Raw genomic sequence first — 20,259 nt, forward strand, 5'->3', positions numbered from 1 at the left:
CCTCTTTCTTTGCTTTCATTTTATCTTTCCCGTTTCAATAAATAGTGTTTAGATTCACACCGAGTAGTTTGACCTGTCACATTGCATCTGGAACAGTCACTTTAAAATAAAAAAAAATAGAGTCTAGGTGACCGCCTTCAAATATTTTCGAGGGGCTCTGGTGTGGTCCATCACACTAGACTCCTTCTCTTCCTGAGTAATAGGCTGAAGGCACTGAATGGGCTGTCCCTGTTCTTCTCCAATCGTGTCAATGTGCTGAACGACTTCCTCATATTCCTGTGAAACTAGCGTGAGGTGCTGAATGAACTCTTGTTTTACTGTGGCAATGTGCAGTGACAGGCAGCGCTGGTAGATGACTGTTACGGACCATTTAACAGCACAAATCTCAATGGAGTCTGAGTCTTGCTGCACATGGACACAGACCAGCTCAGGAGCTGAGGGGGGAACAAAATGTTCTGAACATTGTGGCATCTTCGGTGACCATCCCCACTTCTGATCTTATGGTGGGGAAGGTGGGGGTGGGGAGACATTGATGAAGCAGCTGAAGCTGTTTATGAAGAGGAAGCTACCCTGAGGATGTCCCACCGAGCTGACCCAGGACTGAGATGATCACCATCTTCCTTTGTGCCATGTTTGACCCCAAACACTGGAGAGGTTACTCTGATTCCCATTAAGTTCAGTTTTGTTAAGATCCTTGATGTCAATAAAAGTCAACCACTGCCTTGATATCAGGGCCAGTCATTTTTACCTGAACCCTTGTCGCAACCTCATTTGTTCATATCAATAAACCATGATATAGGAGCAGCAAGTGTTTTCTTCAAACAGGTGGGATTGAATGTCAGGATTTTTGTTCTCAAGAGTGTTCGGGAAGCTAGATGACTGAAAGTATTTGGAGAGGAGGTAGATGGATATTGACCTGACAGAGAGTTGATGGCTATGAAGAATTGGGTATGAAAGAGGATTTGAGACCAAGAGCAGATCAGTCACGATCTTAGTGAAGGGCAAGGCAGGCTTGTGGAGTGAAGGACCCGCCCCTGTTTCTGATGTTCTCCCATTCTGTTATTGGAGAGTTAGTGGGTGTTATTTTCATGAACGTGCAATTACTGAATATTGCAGTCAGGGAGACCAGATGATTTTGTGAGCCAACTCTGGTTGAGGTATATGGGCTGTATTCACAGTGAATCTGAGTCTACAACATGACCAACAACTGAAGCACAAGTTGCAGAGAGGGGAAGCTCTGTGAAGAGAGATGAGGGGCCTCTTTCATACCCGTGCCTGAGTTTTCCAATTACTTTTCCCAAATCACTTCAAACCGTGTGGAACAGTATTGAGAGGCTGAATGGTCTCCTCTGTTTCTGTGCACCAGATTATAGGAGTAAGTGGCCTCCAACTGTTCCTGTCTGGCAGGTTTGATGGGCTGAATGGAACACAGGAACATGGGACTGAGGAGCAGGAGTGGGTCATTAGGTACTTTGAGCCTTCTCCACCTGGCACTAAAATTGTGGCTGATCAGGTTGGGGTCTCAGCCCCACTTTCCTGTCTGTGTCCCATTATGCATGACTCACTTCTCTGTCAAATATTTACCTAACTCAGCTTTCAATCAATGTGAATATAGAGGCACGATAAACTTCCAGTGAAGAGAATTCCCACTTGAAAGGTCCTGTCAGAATTATTCAACATCCTTCTGAAAGAATCAGACAGTCATGCAGAATGGAAACAGACCCGTTAGTCCAATCTGTTCATTCCGATCAGATATCAAATCTGATCCAATCCCATTTGCCAGCATTTGGTAAATATATCTCCTCTTTCAGATACTTTTTAAATGTGCGATTGTTATCGCCTTCAGCACTTCCTCTGACAGCACTTTCTGTACACACACAACTCTGTGTGAAACATTTATCTTCAGCTCCCTTCTAAATCATTCGCCCTCTCCCCTTCAACCTATGCCCTCTTGTTCTGGACTCCCCTACCCTGGAGAGCAGAACATGGCTGTTCAGCATATCCATGCCCCTGATGGTTTTATAAACTTCTATAGTGTCACCCCTCAAACTCTGACACTCCAGGGAGAAACACCTCAACCTAATCAACCTCTCACTAAAGCTCAAACCTCCAGTCCTGGAATATCCGGGTAAGTTATTTCTGTAGAAAACCGAGTTGTACGCAGTATTCTTAAAGTGGCCTCACAACATCCTGTAGAGATACAACATCCAACCACAACTCCTATACTCAATGCTCTGACTGATTAAGACAAATGTGCCAAATGTGTTCTGCACCACTCTGTCTACCTGCGAGTCCACATTCAAGGAACAATATACCTGCAGTACCCCTTTGTTCTACAACACGCCCCAGGACCTTATCATTAAGTGTATAATTCCTGTCCTGGTGTGCGTTCACAAAATACAAAACTTCGTATTTATCTAAATTAAACTTCATCTGTCACTCCTTGCCCCTTTGTCCCATCTAGTTGTGGTCTAGTTGTACTCTGAGATAATCTACTACACCACCTTTCTGATGTCATCTGTAACCTTAACTAACTATGGCCCCAATATTCACATCTAAATCCTTTACATAAATGATGAAATGCAGTGAACTCAGTACTGATTCTTACAGCACACTGCTGCTCACAAGCCTCCAGGCTGAAAAATATCCCTCTTCCTTCAAGGCAACTTTGACTAGCTTCCTCTGTATCTGTTGTGACCAAACCTTACTCATCTGTCTAACAATCAGAATGAAATACCAGCTATGAAGAGAGGCTGAGTAAGTTTGGTTTAATTTCACTAGATAAAAGGAGATTGAGGGGTGACCTGATTGAGGTTTACAAAATCATGAAGGGTATAGACAGGGTGGACAGAGACGGGCTTTTTCCCAGGGTGAAGGATTCAATAACGAGAGGTCATGCTTTCAAAGTGAGAGTTGGAATGTTTAAGGGGGTACACATGGTAAGTACTTCACACAGAGAGTGGTGGGCATTTGGAACGTGTTGCCACCAGAGGTGGGAGAGGCAGACACGGTAGATTCATTTAAGATGCATCTGGACAGATACATTAGTAGGTGGGGAGTACAGGGATACAGATGCTAAGGAATTGGGCGACTGATTTAGACAGTACGTTTCGATTGGCTCAGGCTTGGAGGGCGAAGGGCCTGTTCCTGGGCTGTAAATTTTCTTTGCTCTTTGTTCTTTAAATGAACACCTTGCTGAAGTCCATATAGACAATGTCTACCAAACTGGCTTCATCAATCTTCTTTGACACCTCTTCAAAAAACTCAATCAAATTAATGAGGCATGATTTCCCATGCAGAAAGCCACATTGTCCACCCCGATCAGCCCTTGCCTTCCCAAATGTATGTAAATGCTATCCCTCAGAACCCCCTCCAACAACTTACCCACCACTGACATCAGGCTCACCCGTCTATAGTTCCCCAGCTTTTGGGGTCACTGTTTCCTTTTCTAGTCCCACACCTCCACTGCTCACAACAAATGTTCAATGTAACCAGGTCGGTGATATGGCCGATGATATCGGACTCAGACTGGGTCAGGGTCAGTTTTAGGAACAAGTCAGGCTAGTTTCTTTAATCTGCTAAAACAACACGTTTATGATCCAGAGCAATGTTACTCAAACTATGATGGAAAGATGAATGGCAAACTGTTTGGGTATTGCAATTATATAATCAATGGCTTGGAAAGGGTGGACGCTAAGAAATTGTTTCCGTTACGCCTTAGAATTAGAAGGGGTCAATTCAGAACAGAAATGCGGAAACATTGCTTCAGCCAGAGAGTGGTGGGCCTGTGGAATTCATTGGCGCAGAGTGCAGTGGAGGCCGGGACGCTAAATATCTTCAAGGAAGAGATTGATAAATTCTTGATGTCACAAGGAATTAAGGGCTACGGGGAGAATGCGGGTAAGTGGAGTTGAAATGCCCATTTGCCATGATTAAATGGCAGAGTGGACTCGATGGGCCGAATGGCCTTACTTCCACTCCTATGTCTTATGGTCTAATACTTCCCTTTCTAAACACACACACAAACAAACAAACGCACACACATACACAGACACAAACACACACATGCAAACACACACAGATTAACAAAATTTCTGCAATTTAATTTGAAAGAACTTTGTCCAGATATTATTGGAACTCATGACAATAGTAAAAATTGAGATTGTCCAAAACGTTATTCTGCTTCTGAAGATATTAGATTAGATTAGATTACTTACAGTGTGGAAACAGGCTCTTCGGCCCAACAAGTCCACACCGTCCCGCCGAAGCGTAACCCACCCATACCCCTACATCTACATCTACCCCTTACCTAACACTACGGGCAATTTAGCATGGCCAATTCACCTGACCTGCACATCTTTAGACTGTGGGAGGAAACCGGAGTACCCGGAGGAAACCCACGCAGACACGGGGAGAACATGCAAACTCCACACAGTCAGTCACCTGAGGCGGGAATTGAACCCAGGTCTCTGGCGCTGTGAGGCAGCAGTGCTAACCACTGTGCCACCGTGCCGCCCCTAATATTGTACACACACAGCTGCTAACAATGGGATTTCATCCTGGGAGAGTTGGATTTGGCTGAATTCCCTTTGCTTTAGGCACTGAGTAGATTCCAGTGAATTCTGGTTAGGGATCATCCAAAGGGCAGCACGGTGGGCAGCACTGCTGCTTCACAGCACCAGGGGCTTGGGGTCGATTCCAGCCTTGGGTGACTGTCTGTGTGGAGTTTGCACATTCTCCCCTTGTCTGTGTGAGCTTCTAATGGGTGATCCAGTTTCCTTTCACAAACTGTGTAGGTTCGGTGGATTGGTCATGCTAAATTGTCTGTAGTGTTCAGGGAATTCTAGGTTAGGTGCATTAGTCAGGGGCAAATATAGGGAAATGTGTTGGGAAGGTTGGCATGGACTTGTTGGGCCGAAGGGCCTGTTTCAACACTGCAGTGATTCTATAAAAGTAACGATGAGTGTAGAATTTATTTTTTAGCTTGCACACATTGCTGTGATGAGGAACAATGAAGGAGAGAGAGTGCAATAGGTCGTTCCTTCTCAGGCAGGTTACATTTTCTCCCTCTCTGAGCTGAATCACACAGTAATGTCATCCTCTCCCAAACTGGACCATGTGAGGTCTCCTTGTACTTTGTCCAAACTATGTCTCCATCACACTCCCTGTTCCATGTAGGTGCATCATTGCTGCTGTCATACACAGAGCCATATCCTTAGCAGAAAATGGTCTCGACTGATTTGAAATATGTTTACATGGCCCTGCGTCATTAAAAAATAAAATATTTAATTTATTCAGAATACCTGTGTTAAAATGACTGAATTTTTTAACAAATGCAGAAATTTCTGGAAAATCTCGGCAGGTCTGTCAGCATCCAGATGCCTTTTACATGCTGTAGTTGTACCAGCCTCCACCACTTTCTCTGGCAGCTCATTCCATACGCACACCACCCTCTGTGTGAAATGGTGCCCTTTAGGCCTCATCAAAATCTTTCCCCTCTCACTTTCAAACAATGCCCTCTAGTTTTGGACGCCCCTAACCTGGGGACAAACCCTGACTACTCACCCTATCCATGGCCATTTTGATTTTATAAACCACTACTGCTGCGAAAAGTGACTCCAATCAACACGAATAGCTGTACTTTCAATCATCCCGGGCCTAAATTCTGAAATTCAATACTGACACCACTCCCTTATCGATCAAGTCACGATTCTAAATCCATTTTAATCAGTTTGTTAAGAGGTATCATGAGAAACTTCTGTGGGATTTACACCGAGACCTTTGTGCCCAGAGGGAGGGACTAGCATCACTCAGCAATACCCATAAAGCTGTAATATTTTTCTCCTGTGTGTTAGTTCATCAGACTGTCCTGACATGATGTGACATACCTCTGCAACAGGCAGGACTTAAATCCAGGCAGGACTTAAATCCAGGCCTTATAGTTCAGAGCTAGGAACACTACCACACAAGCTCAGGAATTGGAATCAAATCCAGAGTTCTGGTTCAGAGACAGGGATACTACCCACTACACTACTATACCCAGATTTTGGGTCATATTTTAGTGCCCACTTTCAGCTCGGTGAGGATTTATTATAATCAGGTTCCCATTACTGAACTACACAAAACACTTTGTATTGTTAACCAAATGCAAGATATTTGTCTCAACTGTAGGATATTGAGTGACGTGCTATGCCATTGATTAATCGCTATTATCTGTAGTCTGCAATATTTTGGAAAGAAATCCTGCAGACACACTCTGCCCAATGAAGGGTCTCAAATGGATATTTATTACTGAACAGCAGAGACGAAGGAAGAGCTTAATTTCTGGTCACAAAACACCGATCACTCTTACCCAACTATAACGTGCGACTCCCTTCTTCCTGACCGCTGATTACTGTCCAGCCTCTCCTCCCCACTGACTGTGTCTGCAATCTGTCCCTCCTCCCCCTAACCACACAAGGCAAACCAAGCTCAGGGTCTTTGTGAAACTCAAGGCCGGAGTGTGCAGGCCGTCTGGAGAGGAATGGGCGTTTTAAAATTGAAGGGGGAGGGGAGGTGGCAGTAATATCACTCACTGGGCTGAGGGGTGGCGGATGGAGTTTAGTTTGGATTAATGCGAGGTACTGGATTTGGTAAATTAAACAACAGCAGGACCTATGCAATTAAAAGTAGAGCCTTTGACAGTGCTGTAGAATAGACACCTAGGCCGTCAGGTATAATTCTTTAAAATTTGCATCTCATATAGATAGTGCGGTTAAGAAGGTGTTTAACACACTTGTCTTCATTGGTCAGACTCTTTGAGTATCGGAATGGGGATGTCATGTTCAGGTTGTACAGGACATTGGTGAGACCTCTTCTGGAATACTGTGTCCAGTCTGGTCATCCTGCCCGCTCATTCCATAGGAACACCACCCTCTGGGTGACAAAGCTGCCCTTTAGGTGGCTTTAATGTTTCCCCTCTCACCTTAAACCTATGCCCTCTAGTTTTGGTCTCCCCTACCCTTAGAAAATACCCTTAGAAAATACTTTGATATTATTGACCTTGATATTATTAAGCTCGAGAGGATTGAGAACAGATGAACCTGGATGTTGTTGGGAATGCAGGGAGTGTGCGATAAGGAGAGGCTGGGTATGCTGGGACTTTTTTCACTGGAGAGGATGAGGTTAAGGGGTAACTTCACAGAAGTTTACAAAATAATGAGGGGTACAGATAAGCTGAAGGGTTGATGTCTTTTCCCTAGAGTTGGGGATTCAAAACTGAGGGATATTTTAAGGGGCGGGGAAAAAGATTTACAAAAGCCAGAAGAGTTAATTATTTTAGACAGAATCTGGCTTGTGTGAGGAATGAACTTGCAGAGCAAGTGGTGAAAGCAGGGACAGTTACAACGGTTAAAGGACATTTAGATCAGTCCATGGATCAGACATCAGTTTGGATAGTGCTGTGAGCAGCTGCCCTCTCCCTCCCCGTCTCTGAATGAATCCCTGTTGGTTTTCACCCTCTGCTAATGCCTTGCAGTGGCGTGGGCAGGCCAGCAGAGGGTGGCATTGCATCACTTTAAGCACCACAGAGACTGACAGACCTGCCCCACACAGACACACAAATACACTGACAGGAATTGTTAGGACATGGCGTGAAGCTCATCTGGTAAGTTAAATGAAACATAAAGAAATGCTCAATTTGCCTCGTAAACTGTTAAAATATGAGGGACAGAGAACTCCCAAATTCCACTGTTTAAATAAAAACATCAATTTATTTTTTCACTCTGAAAGTGAACACTTTACATCAAAAATTCACAACTCTGGGACCCTCTTCCACTTAACTGCTTATTACCCGAGGAGAAAGTGAGGACTGCAGATGCTGGAGATCAGAGCTGAAAATGTGTTGCTGGAAAAGCGCAGCAGGTCAGGCAGCATCTGCAGTCCTCACGTTTCGGAGGACGACGTTTCGGGCATAAGCCCTTCTTCAGGAATGAGGAAGGTGTGCCAAGCAGGCTAAGATAAAAGGTAGGGAGGAGGGACTTGGGGGAGGGGCATTGGGAATGCCATAGGTGGAGGGAGGTCAAGGTGAGGGTGATAGGCCGGAATGGGGTGGGGGCGGAGAGGTCAGGAAGAAGATTGCAAGATAGGAAGGCGGTGCTGAGTTCGAGGGAGATGACTGAGACAAGGTGGGGGAAGGGAAATGAGGAAACTGGAGAAATCTGAGTTCATCCCTTGTGGTTGGAGGGTTCCCAGGCAGAAGATGCGGTGCTCTTCCTCCAACCGCCGTGTTGCCATGGTCTGGTGATGGAGGAGTCCAAGGACCTGCATGTCCTTGGTGGAGTGGGAGGGGGAGTTGAAGTGTTGGGCTACAGGGTGGTTGGGTTGGTTGGTCCGGATGTCCCAGAGGTGTTCTCTGAAATATTCCGCAAGTAGGCGGCCTGTCTCCCCAATATAGATGAGGCCACATCGGGTGTAGCGGATGCAATAAATGATGTGTGTGGAGGTGCACAGATACACACATGGGGATGGTGAGGATATGGCGTGAAGCTCATCTGGTAACTTAAATGACACAAAGAAATGCTCAATTCGCCTTGTAAACTGTTAAAATATGAGGGACAGATCCGCCAACTTCCACTGTTTAAATAAAAATATCAATTTATCTTTTTCACTCTGAAAGGGAACATTTTCCATCAACTATTCACAACTCTGCGACCCCCTTTCTCTTAACTGCTTATTACCCGACTCCAGCTCTACAGCAATATACTGTTTCTGGGTCTGCCATCCTCTCATATCTCAGGTGCTTGTAACGTCTCAGTTCAGAACAGCATTCACCCTCTCTTAAAGGTACAGTACACACTTTCAACTTCATCACATTATACTCTGATGAAGTGGATAAGTGGGACCTAACCGGATTTCTCTTGCTCTGTGGTTTGTCAATAATTCGTCTACTCTGTCTGGTATGTGTCAGGACTTCTGTTGCTCCATTGATAGCACGTCATTATTCGACTCTGTCCGTGGGAATATATCAGTATTTCACTTGCTCAGACTCGTGTGTGTGGGGCAGGATTTCAGTTGTTTCATGGGGACTGTGACGCTATTTCAATCTCAATGTTTGTAGATGGCACTGAACCTGGAAGAATTGTAAAGTCTATGGAGGAGAGTGTGGAACTCTAACAGGACAGTGACACGTTGGTGTAGTGTTCAGTTATAAGGCAGATGGGGATCAATGCAGAGCAGTGTGAGGTGATGTACTGTGGTAGGAATAACATTGAAAGGCAGTTTAATACAGGCCATACCATAATAAAGGGGTTGCATGAGCAGAGAGCGCTGGGTGTATACGAGCACAGATTGTTGAAGATATCAGGACAAGTGGGGAGAGCAGTAAATATTACAGATTAGTTTCAGTGTCAGAGCTGTTTACAGGGGGAGGTGTAGGAGGGAGCGTCCCTGCTCCCTTCCTGGGAGGTGGTGGTGACGATGTGTTGTGAGCCCACCCTCCTGCCCACCGAGACCGTGGGGATTCCATTTGTACCAGCTCGAGACAAAAGGGAGATCGCATCAGGGCCGCAGCTTCTAAGTTGTGCCGGGGGGAAATGGAGCTGCCAGTGGGTTTAAAGTGAGAATTGCCCTTCGCTGAACATTGCTCCTTACTCGGTCAGTGGGATGTGGATGTTTCAGAATCTCCACACGAGGAGTCCCGGTCCTCTCCGACTCGTACCAGGGTCCTCCCCGGATCGGGGGGGGGGGGGGGAGGTGGGAGGTGTGAGGGAACGTATATCGGGCACTCCACCACCCGGCTTGGCCCTTTCTGACCTATTCCAGGCTGTTTCTCCTGGAATGGGAGAAAGGGAGGGAGGGAGTGAGGGTGGGACTGGGTGGCCCTGCTGTTAGTGCTGGTGTAGGTGAAGGGGACGGGGACATGGTGAGGGGTCCGGAGGGAATCAGTTCACAGTGTTGTATCCATGCAGTGTAATTAACGTGGTGGGGGGGGGTAAAGTGGAGGGAGGAGGAAGACAGGGGGAGAGAGAGAGGGACAGAGAGAGAGAGGGATAGAGAGTGGGATAGAGAGGGAGAGAGAGATCACGGCGGGGTGGGATGGTGCTTTACCTGTTATACAGTGAGTGTGAGGGAGCAGACAGAATACGGTGACCTTTACCCTGACAGAGTAGGGAAGGTTATTGATGCTTGTCCTGTATTGCTGGGCATTACCTCAGACCCCAGATACTGCACTGAGCTGGGTGGGGAGCTCAGACCATGATCAGTGGGTCAGGTGGTGTGGACCCTCTGGGAAGAGAATGGTCTCCCTCTGTACTAGCCCATCCACCAGGACATCCGTGCCCCTGTCGACAAACTGCAGTGTAATTGCCCCTTATCCCCCATGCTCAGGGTAAACTGCGCAGGGCAGCTCCGAACTGAGAAAGCGCAACCGTGTGCTCATTGGCCTTTTATAGATTGCCCCAGTGTCAGGGAACGATGAATATCCAGGGTCACCCGGGAGATGGTGAGTACCTCCAGTCATGATGGGTGGGAGAATCGGGCTGGTATTGAATGAGAGGGACACCATGGGGTGGGCTGGGTAGTTAATGAGGTGAGTTTGATCCGATAGCACCAGGAAACTAGCTCAGCCTCGTGCAGATAATCGTTCTGTTAGACTAAGGGAAAATGTCACTGAGACAGTTTTTTGTTTGATTCAGCCCAGTGAGTCATAGATTCTGTTGAAACAACTCCCATTTACAAAGCTGTAGTACAAATGCTCAAATATCCCATTTTCCCATCTTTCCTGGGAAGACAGGCTCTTGTTACAGGATGTTATCGAAGTGTCTACATTTCAGTATTCTGCAACCTGGGAACACATCCTTCCATGACACTGTCTCTCAGTCTCCCCCTCCTTGTCTATACCCCAAACCCCTCCCATGTGGTGATATTTAAACTGATTCCCCCGCCTGGTCTCCCTGTCAGTGAGGTTCACACCCACAAAACCCCCTTGTCAGGGCAACAATGGAGATATGGAGCTGTAAATGGGTGGGAGCTGTACATCCTGTCAGTTCCAGAACGGGCTGCAAGTTTCCCCACACTGGGCAGGGATCTCACACAGTGTTACTGAGCAATGCACTGGGGTGGGGTACACAGTCCTACATGCTGGGAGGGTAACTGCTCTTGGGTTACAGATCAATGTACTGGGGTGGGATACACAGTCCTATATGCTGGGACGGTAACTGCTCCTGGGTTACAGATCAATGCACTGGGGTGGGATACACAGTCCTATATGCTGGGACGGCAACTGCTGCTGGATTAAAGATCAATGCACTGGGGTGGGATACACAGTCCTACATGCTGGGAGGGTAACTGCTCCGGGGTTACAGATCAATGCACTGGGGTGGGATACACAGTCCTATATGCTGGGACGGTAACTGCTCCTGGGTTACAGATCAATGCACTGGGGTGGGGTACACAGTCCTACATGCTGGGAGGGTAAATGCTCTTGGGTTACAGATCAATGTACTGGGGTGGTGTACAAAGTACTACATGCTGGGAGGGTAACTGCTCCAGGGTTACAGATCAATGCAATGGGGTGGTGTAGACATTCCTACATGCTGGGAGGGTAACTGCTCCTGGCTTACAGATCAATGTACTGGGGTGGTGTACACAGTCCTACATGCTGGGAGGGTAACTGCTCCTGGGTTACAGATCTATGTACTGGGGTGGTGTACAAAGCACTACATGCTGGGAGGGTAACTGCTCCTAGTTTACAGATCAATGCACTGGGGTGGTGTACACAATACTACATGCTGGGAGGGTAACTGCTCCAGGGTTACAGATCAATGCACTGGGGTGGGGTACACAGTCCTACATGCTGGGAGGGTAACTGCTCCTGGTTTACAGATCAATGCACTGGGGTGGTGTACACAGTCCTACATGGTGGGTGGGTAACTGCTCCTGGGTTACAGATCAATGCACTGGGGTGGTGTACACAGTCCTACATGGTGGGAGGGTAACTGCTCCTGGTTTACAGATCAATCCACTGGGGTGGGGTACACAGTCCTACATACTGGGAAGGGAACTGATCCTGGTTTACAGATCAATGCACTGGGGTGGGGTACACAGTCCTACATGCTGGGAGGGTAACTGCTCCTGGTTTACAGATCAATACACTGGGGTGGGGTACACAGTCCTACATGCTGGGAGGGTAACTGCTCCTGGGTTACAGATCAATGCACTGGGGTGGGGTACACAGTCCTACATGCTGGGGGGGGGGGGAGGGGGGAATGGCTCCCGGTTTACAGGGGGAGAGGTGATAGGTCAGAGAGGAGAGTGGGGTGGATGGGGGTAAGGTGATTGACAGGTCAAGGTGTTCCCCAGAACATTCCGTCCCCGACATTCTATAACTGACATTCCCCGGAACGTTCTGTCCCTGACATTCTGTAACTGCCATTCCCCGGAACGTTCTTTCCCTCACATTGTTTGTGAACGGCCGGACGTCAGTGAATTGAACAAACGATAAGATCCCGAGGGAAGAGATCCCGTTCCAGGGAGAAGGAGACACTGTTCCGAAGGCCCCTCAGGCAGTTAAAGGGGTGAATACGTTTTCCCTGCGACACAGGATCGATCACAATTTAGACCAAAATACACAAATTCCCAAACTCCGTTTGTCTTCAGGAAACTGGGAGAGAATCCTTCAGGACAGTAACGTTTCCACCCTCCGTATTAGGAACTGGGAAGGAGTGACCTGTGTCTGCTCTCGAGTGATCGAGTGTGTGGGAATGTTCTAGAAACCATCTGTCCTTATGGATGTGTCTCTGTGTGTTTGGGGAGGGAGGGTTTTCTGTAGTTTATGTCACATTTTTGTCAGTAATTCCGACCTTCCCATTTGTTATTCGAGCTCCAATTTTTAAATAAATCCCTGAACACAGGGACACATTTGAAAATCTCACTGGGTCCCCGATCAAATGGGTCCCTTTGCCTCCAGGCTGATGGATAATGGGTTTGTTTTCCTTCCTCACAGTTAACGTAGTGACCATCTACGTCCTGCTTTATAAAGATTGTGGATTGTCTCCATGTGTCAGACATTACCTGGGGGCCATGGCAGCGGCGGATCTCCTGGTCATTATCCTCGACCTGATCCTGAGACACATTCCCATTGTTTATCGGGAACAGTTTTATTTCCTGATGTCCTCCGTCCCCGTGTGTAATATCCACGCCGTCCTGCTTTATGCAGCCACTGACTGCTCTGTCTGGTTCACCGTCACTTTCACCTTTGATCGGTTTGTGGCCATTTGTTGCCAGAAGCTGAAAAGTAAATATTGCAGTGAGAAAACGGCGGCTGTGGTTCTGGGAGCAGTGACTGTGCTGAGCTGTTTAAAGAACATTTCCTGGTATTTTATGCTCGAGGCTCGGTATTGGCTGATGAACGTCCCCTGGTTTTGTGGTTTAACATTCGCTGTTCTATCCTCCATTGTCTGGGTCACAATCGAGTCCCTCCACCACATTCTAACCCCGTGTGTCCCATTTCTCCTGATTCTGCTGCTCAATGTTCTCACCGTCAGACACATTTTAGTGACCAGCAGAGCCCGCAGGAGACTCCGCGCTCACACCAATGGGGACGCTCAGTCTGACACTGAAATGAGAAACCGAAAAAAATCCATCATTTTACTGTTTGTGATCTCGGCCAATTTCATCCTGTTATGGTCAACGTTCATGCTGTATTCTATATGGATCCGGATGTATGAGTTTGGGTACCAGTCTGTGTATCTCCTTGACTTTGTACAGGAATTGGGCTTCATGCTGCAGCTGCTCAGTTGGTGCACAAACACCGCGATTTATGCCGTGACCCAGACTAAGTTCAGGCAGCAGCTGAAGAATGTGCTGAAATATCCCTTCACCCAAATCCATCCATCCATCAAATTCCCTCATTAATCAATCCATCCGGGATTTTCTCATTTCAGTTCCGTGTTTCAGCGATGGAGCAGCCTGTCGCTATGATAACAGACTGAGGGTAGGGCTGGTTTGTCCATCCTTATCCCACAGGGGGGTAACAGGGAAACATTTCAATGTTTCTCACAACTCAGGGGCCAGTGAGAAAAGGCACCATCCCACTGACTGTATCCATCACTTCCATTTGTAACCAATAAAAATGTTGATTAAAGCGTGCCGAGCAGCAGAGTGACCGATGTTGTTGTGTGTCTTTGTGTTGGAGAAGCTGACCTGGAGAGAGACAGACTCAGCCCCAAGTTCTGGGCCTCAGGGAAGGGGAGGGCACCGCGCCCTGAGCTCAGGAACTGGGTTTCACTCCCTATGTCCCACCAATGCAGCCTGGACTCCCCATTTCCTGTCGTGAGTGGGACAGGATTTCAGTTGTTTCATGGGGACTACCCCCCTCCCCAATCTCTGGATCAGAGGAAGAGGGACGCGTCAGGGAGACAGATTGCATCAGGGGGGGGGGGGGGCAGGAGGGAAAGAGATTTAGTCAGAGAGAAACAGAGGGAGGTGGGGAGAAAGAGACACTGAGGTAGGGGGATCGAGAGTGAGAGAAGTGGAGAGAGAGTGAAGGAGCAGGTAGAGACAGAGAGAGTGAGAGAGAGGCAAGGGAGAGCTAAGGTGAGGAAGAGAGAGAGAAATGGGGAGGACATAATGAGAGAGGAGTCAGAGAGTTGGGGACAGAGAGAGGGGGACAGAGAGATTGGGGGAACAGAGAGATTGGGACAAAGAGCGTGGGAACAGAGAGGGGGGCTGAGAGTGGGGGACAGAGAGAGGGGAACAGAGACTGGGGGACGGAGAGAGTGGGGGTCAGAGAGTGGGGGATAGAGAAAGTGGGGACGGGGGGCGGACGGGGGGACAGAGAGGGAGGTGACAAAGAGAGGAGGGAGTCAATGGGGGACACAGAGAGAGGTGGAAAGAGAGATGAGGACAGAGAGAGGGGACAGAGAGAGGGGGGACAGAGAGACCGGGACAAAGAGAGGGGACAGAGGGAAAGGGGGGACAAAGAGAACGGGAGAGAGAGGGGGACAGAGAGAGGGCAACAGAGAGAGGGGGACAGAGTGAGGTGGATAGAGAGAGGGGGACAGAGAGTGGGGAACAGAGAGAGGGGGACAGAGAGTGGGGGACAGAGAGAGGGGAACCGAGAGTGGGGGACAGAGAGAGGGGGATAGAGAGTGGGGAATGGAGAGAGTGGGGGACGGGGGGGCGGGGGGACAGAGAGAGGGACAGAGTGAGAGAGGGATAGAGAGGGGGGGACAGAGAGAGTGGGGAGACAGAAAGATGGGGGTACATAGAGAGGGCTGGGAACGAGAAGGCGGGACGGGGGTAGGGAACAGAGAGGGAGGTCAGAGAGAGGGGGGACAGAGAGGAGAGGGGCGGAGAGGGGAGGGACAGAGCTGGGAGGGACAGAGATGGGGCAGAGAGAGGGGGGAACAGAGAGAGTGGGGACAGGGAGAAGGGGGACAGAGTGTGAAGGGGACAGAGAAACCGGGGGACAGAGAGAGAGGGGCAGAGAGAGGTGTAAAGAGAGACGGGGAGAGAGGGGGCGGACTGAGATTGGGGGGACAGTGAGAAGGGGGACAGAGAGAAGGGGGACAGAGAGAGAGGGTGACCGAGAGAGGGGGACAAAGAGCGGGAGATACAGAGATGGGGGAGGAGAGGGATAGAGAGGGGGACTGAGAGTGGGACAAAGAGGGGGGGGACAGAGAGAGAGGGAAGAGAGCGAGAGGTGGTACAGAGAGAGGGGGGACAGAGAGAGGGGGAACAGAGGGGGGTACAGGGAGAAGGGGAGATAGAGAGGGGAGCAGAGAGAGTGGGGACAGTAAGAGAGGGGAGACAGAGAGACGGGGGCGCAGTAGAGGGGGGGACAGGGGAAAGGAGAGAGGTGGGACAGAGAGAGGGGGAAACAGAGAAGGGGACAGAGGGGGCGGACTGAGAGCGGAGGGACAGAGAGAAGGAGGGGCAGAGAGAGAGGGAACCGAGAGAGGGGGACAGAGAGCGGGAGAGACAGAGAGAGGTGGGGGGACAGAGAGAGTGGGAACAGAGAGAGGGGGACAGAGAGAGGGGGACAGAGAGTGGGGTGACTGGGGAGAAGAGAAAGGGGGACAGAGAGAGGAGGGAACAGAGGGAGAGGGGGTCAGAGAGAGGGGGGCAGAGGGGGAAGAGAGAGGGGTGACAGAAAGAGAGTGGGAACAGAGAGAGATTGGGGACAGAGAGAGGGGGTGCCAGAGAGAGGGGAGAAAGAGAGAGAGGGGGGACAGAGAGAGAGAGGGGGACAGAGAGAGGGAGGATCAATGAAAGAGAGTACACAGAGAGGGGAGACAGAGTGAAGGGGACAGAGAGGGGGCGGTCAGAGTGAGAGAGAGAGTCAGAGAGAGAGGGGGACAGTGAGGGGGGGACAAGAGAGTGGGGACAAGAGAGTGGGGGGAGAGAGAGGGTTGAGTGATGGGGAGAGAGAGGGGGTAGTGAGAGGGGGAAGAGAGAGGGGGGACAGAGAAAGGGGTACAGAGAGAGGGGGAACAGAGAGAGGGGGACTGAGACTGGGAGAGAGAGAGAGGGGGACAGAGAGAGGGGGTCAGAGAGAGGGCGATGGAGAGGGGGAGGACAGAGAGTGGGGGATGGAGAGAGTGGGGGACAGAGGGGGAACGGGGTGAGAGTGGGCGAGAGGGGGGACGGGAAAACAGAGAGGGAGCTGAGAGACAGGAGGGAGTGAGAGGGGGACACAGAGACAGGGGGGACAGAGAGCGCGTGGGGACAGAGTGGGGGACGGAGAGAGAGGGGGGGACAGAGAGAGTGGGACAGAGAGAGGAGGGACAGAGAGAACGGGAGGGGGGGACAGAGAGTGGGGGACAGAGAGAGAGGGGGAAAGAGAGAACGTAAGAGAGAGGGGGACAGAGAGCAGGGGGACAGAGAGTGGGGGACAGAGAGTGGGGGATGGAGAGAGTGGGGGACAAAGAGAGGGGGACAGAGAGTGGGGGATGGAGAGAGTGGGGGACAGAGGGCGGGACGGGGGGACAGAGAGGGAGGTAATAGAGAGAGGACAGAGTGAGATGGGTACACAGAGAGGGGGGGACAGAGAGAGCATGGGGACAGAGAGAGTGGGGACAGAGAGAGAGGGATGGAGAGGGGGGACAGAGAGAGTGAGGGGACAGAGAGAGTGGGGACAGTAAGAGATGGGAGACAGAGAGACGGGGATGCAGTAGAGGGACGGACAGGGGGACAGAGAGGGAGGGACAGAGAGAGAGGGGGAAAGAGAGAAGGGGACAGAGGGGGCAGACTGAGAGTGGGGGGACAGAGAGAAGGAGGGGCAGAAAGAGAGAAAGAGAGGGAACCGAGAGAGGGTGATAGAGAGCGGGAGAGACAGAGAGAGGTGGGGGGACAGAGAGAGTAGGGTTCAAAGAGAGAGGGCGGCAGAGGGGGTAGAGAGAGGTGTACAAAGAGAGGGGAACAGGGGGGTACAGAGAGGGGGGGACAATTAGGGAGGGGGGACAGAGAGAGAGGGGGGACAAAGAGAGCAGGGGACAGAGAGTGGGGACAGAGAGAGAGAAACAAAGAGAGGGGGCCATAGAGAGGGGGACAGAGAGCGGGGGGATGGTGGGGCAGAGAAAGGGGGACAGAGAGAGGAGGGAACGGAGGGAGAGGGGGTCAGAGATGGAGGGCAGAGGGGGAAGAGAGAGGGGTGACAGAGAGAGAGTGGGGACAGAGAGAGGGGGACAGAGAGAGTGGGTGCCAGAGAGAGGGGAGAATGAGAATGAGGGGGGAAGAAGAGAGAGAGAGGGGGGACAGAGAGAGGGAGTGGCAAAGAAAGAGGGGACAGAGAGAGGGGGGACAGATAGAAGGGGGACAGAGGGAAGGGGGACAGAGAGGGGGCGGTCAGAGAGAGGTCGGGGATCATAGAGAGAGTGGGAGAAAGAGAAAGGGGGACAAGAGAGTGGGGGAGAACGAGGGTGGAGTGACAGCGGAGAGAGAGGGGTAGAGAGAGGTGGAAGAGAGGGGGACAGAGAGAGGGGTGCAGAGAGTGGGGGGACAGAGAGAGGGGAACAGAGAGAGGGGAACAGAGAGAGAGGGGTGGACAGAGAGATGGGTACAGAGGGAGAGGGAGGGACAGAGTGAGAGGGTGACAGAGAGAGTGGGGATAGAGAGGAGGGTGACAGAGCAGTGGGTACAGAGAGCGGGGACAGAGAGAGGGGGACACAGAAAGAGTGGGGACAGAGAGAGGGGGGCTATTGAGAGAGGGGGACAGAGAGATGGGGGCGAAGAGAATAAGGGGACAAAAAGAAGGGGGCAGAGAGAGCAGGGAAAGAAAGAGGAGGAAAGAGAGGGGGGACAGAGGGGACGGACAGAGAGTGAGGGTGGGACAGAGAGAGGGTGGGACAGAGAGAGGAGGAACGGAGAGGGAGGGGACAGAGAGAGAGGGAGACAAGAGAGTGGGTGGAGCGAGGTAGGGGAGAGATGGGGAGAGAGAGGGGGGTATAGAGAGGCGGAAGAGAGATGGGTGGACAGACAGAGAGGGACAGTGAGTGGGGGGACAGAGAGAGTGGGACAGAGAGTGAGTGACAGAGAGAGGGGGATAGAGAGAGAGGGGTGGACAGAGAGATGGGGACAGAGGGAGAGAAGGATACAGAGTGAGAGGGTTGGACAGAGAGAATGGGAACAGAGAGGAGTGTGACAGAGAGATGGCGAACAGCGAGAGGGGGGACAGAGAGAGAGGGGGACAGAGAGAGAGGGGACGGAGGGGGGAGCAGAGAGAGAGGGGACGGAGGGGGGAGCAGAGCGAGAGAGGGGACGGAGGGCGAGCAGAGAGAGAGGGGACGGAGGGGGGAGCAGAGAGAGGGGGACAGAGAAGGGGGACAGAGAGGGGGATAGAGAGAGGGGGACAGAGAGAGGGGGACAGAGAGAGGGGGACAAAGAGAGGGGGAACAGAGAGAGAGGGACAGAGAGTGGGGGACAGAGAGTGGGGGACAGAGAGTGAGGGACAGAGAGTGGGGACAGAGAGAGGGGGGACAGAGAGTGGGGGATGGAGAGAGTGGGGGACAGAGGGGGGACGAGGGAGAGAGTGGGGGACAGAGGGGGGAACGGGTAGACAGAGAGGGAGGTGACAGAGAGAGGAGGGAGTGAGAGCACGTGGGGACAGAGAGGGGGACAGCGAGAGAGGTGGACAGAGATGGGGGACAGAGAGAGAGGGACATAGAGAGAGGGGACAGAGAGAACGGGCGAGAGAGGGGGGACAGAGAGCAGGCGGATAGAGAGAGGGAGACAGAGAGTGGGGGACAGAGAGTGGGGGATGGAGAGAGTGGGGGACAGAGAGAGAGGAACAGAGAGTGGGGGATGAAGAGAGTGGGGGACAGAGGGGGCACGGGGGGACAGAGAGGGTTGTGTTAGAGAGAGGACGGAGTGAGAGGGGGACACAGAGAGAGGGGGACAGAGAGAGGGGGACAGAGAGGGGGAGGTCAGAGTCAGGGGGACAGAGAAGTGGGGGCAGAGGGAGGGTGGGACAGAGAGAGAGGGGGACAGAGAGAGGGTGGGACAGAGAGAGGGGGACAGAGAGAGAAGGGGACAAGAGAGTGGCGTAGCGAGGTAGGGGAGAGATGGTGAGAGAGGGGTGTATAGAGGGGGGTCAGAGAGTGGGGGATAGAGAGAGGGGGACAGCGAGAGAGGGGGGACAGAGAGAGGGGGACAAAGAGAGGGGGAACAGAGAGAGGGGGACAGAGACTGGGGGAGAGAGAGAGGGAGACAGAGAGAGGGGGTCAGAGAGAGGGCGATGGAGAGAGGGAGGACAGAGAGTGGGGGATGGAGAGAGTGGGGGACAGAGGGGGGACGGGGGAGAGAGTGGGCGACAGAGGGGGGACGGGAAAAGAGAGAGGGAGCTGAGAGACAGGAGGGAGTGAGAGGGGGGCACAGAGACAGGGGGAGAGAGAGTGCGTGGGGACAGAGTGGGGGACAGAGAGAGAGGGGGACAGAGAGAGGGGGACAGAGAGAACAGGAGAGAGAGGGGGTACAGAGAGTGGGGGATGGAGAGAGTGGGGGACAGAGGGCGGGACGGGGGGACAGAGAGGGAGGTAATAGAGAGAGGACAGAGTGAGATGGGTACACGGGGGGGGGGTACAGAGAGAGCATGGGGACAGAGAGGGGGACAGAGAGAGAGGGATGGAGAGGGGGGACAGAGAGAGTGAGGGGACAGAGAGAGTGGGGACAGTAAGAGATGGGAGACAGAGAGACGGGGATGCGTAGAAGGACGGACAGGGGGACAGCGAGGGAGGGTCAGAGGGAGGGTCAGAGAGAGGGGGAAAGAGTGAAGGGGACAGA

This window comes from Chiloscyllium punctatum, chromosome 23, assembly GCF_047496795.1.
Source record: "Chiloscyllium punctatum isolate Juve2018m chromosome 23, sChiPun1.3, whole genome shotgun sequence".
Classification (NCBI taxonomy): Eukaryota; Metazoa; Chordata; class Chondrichthyes; order Orectolobiformes; family Hemiscylliidae; genus Chiloscyllium; species Chiloscyllium punctatum.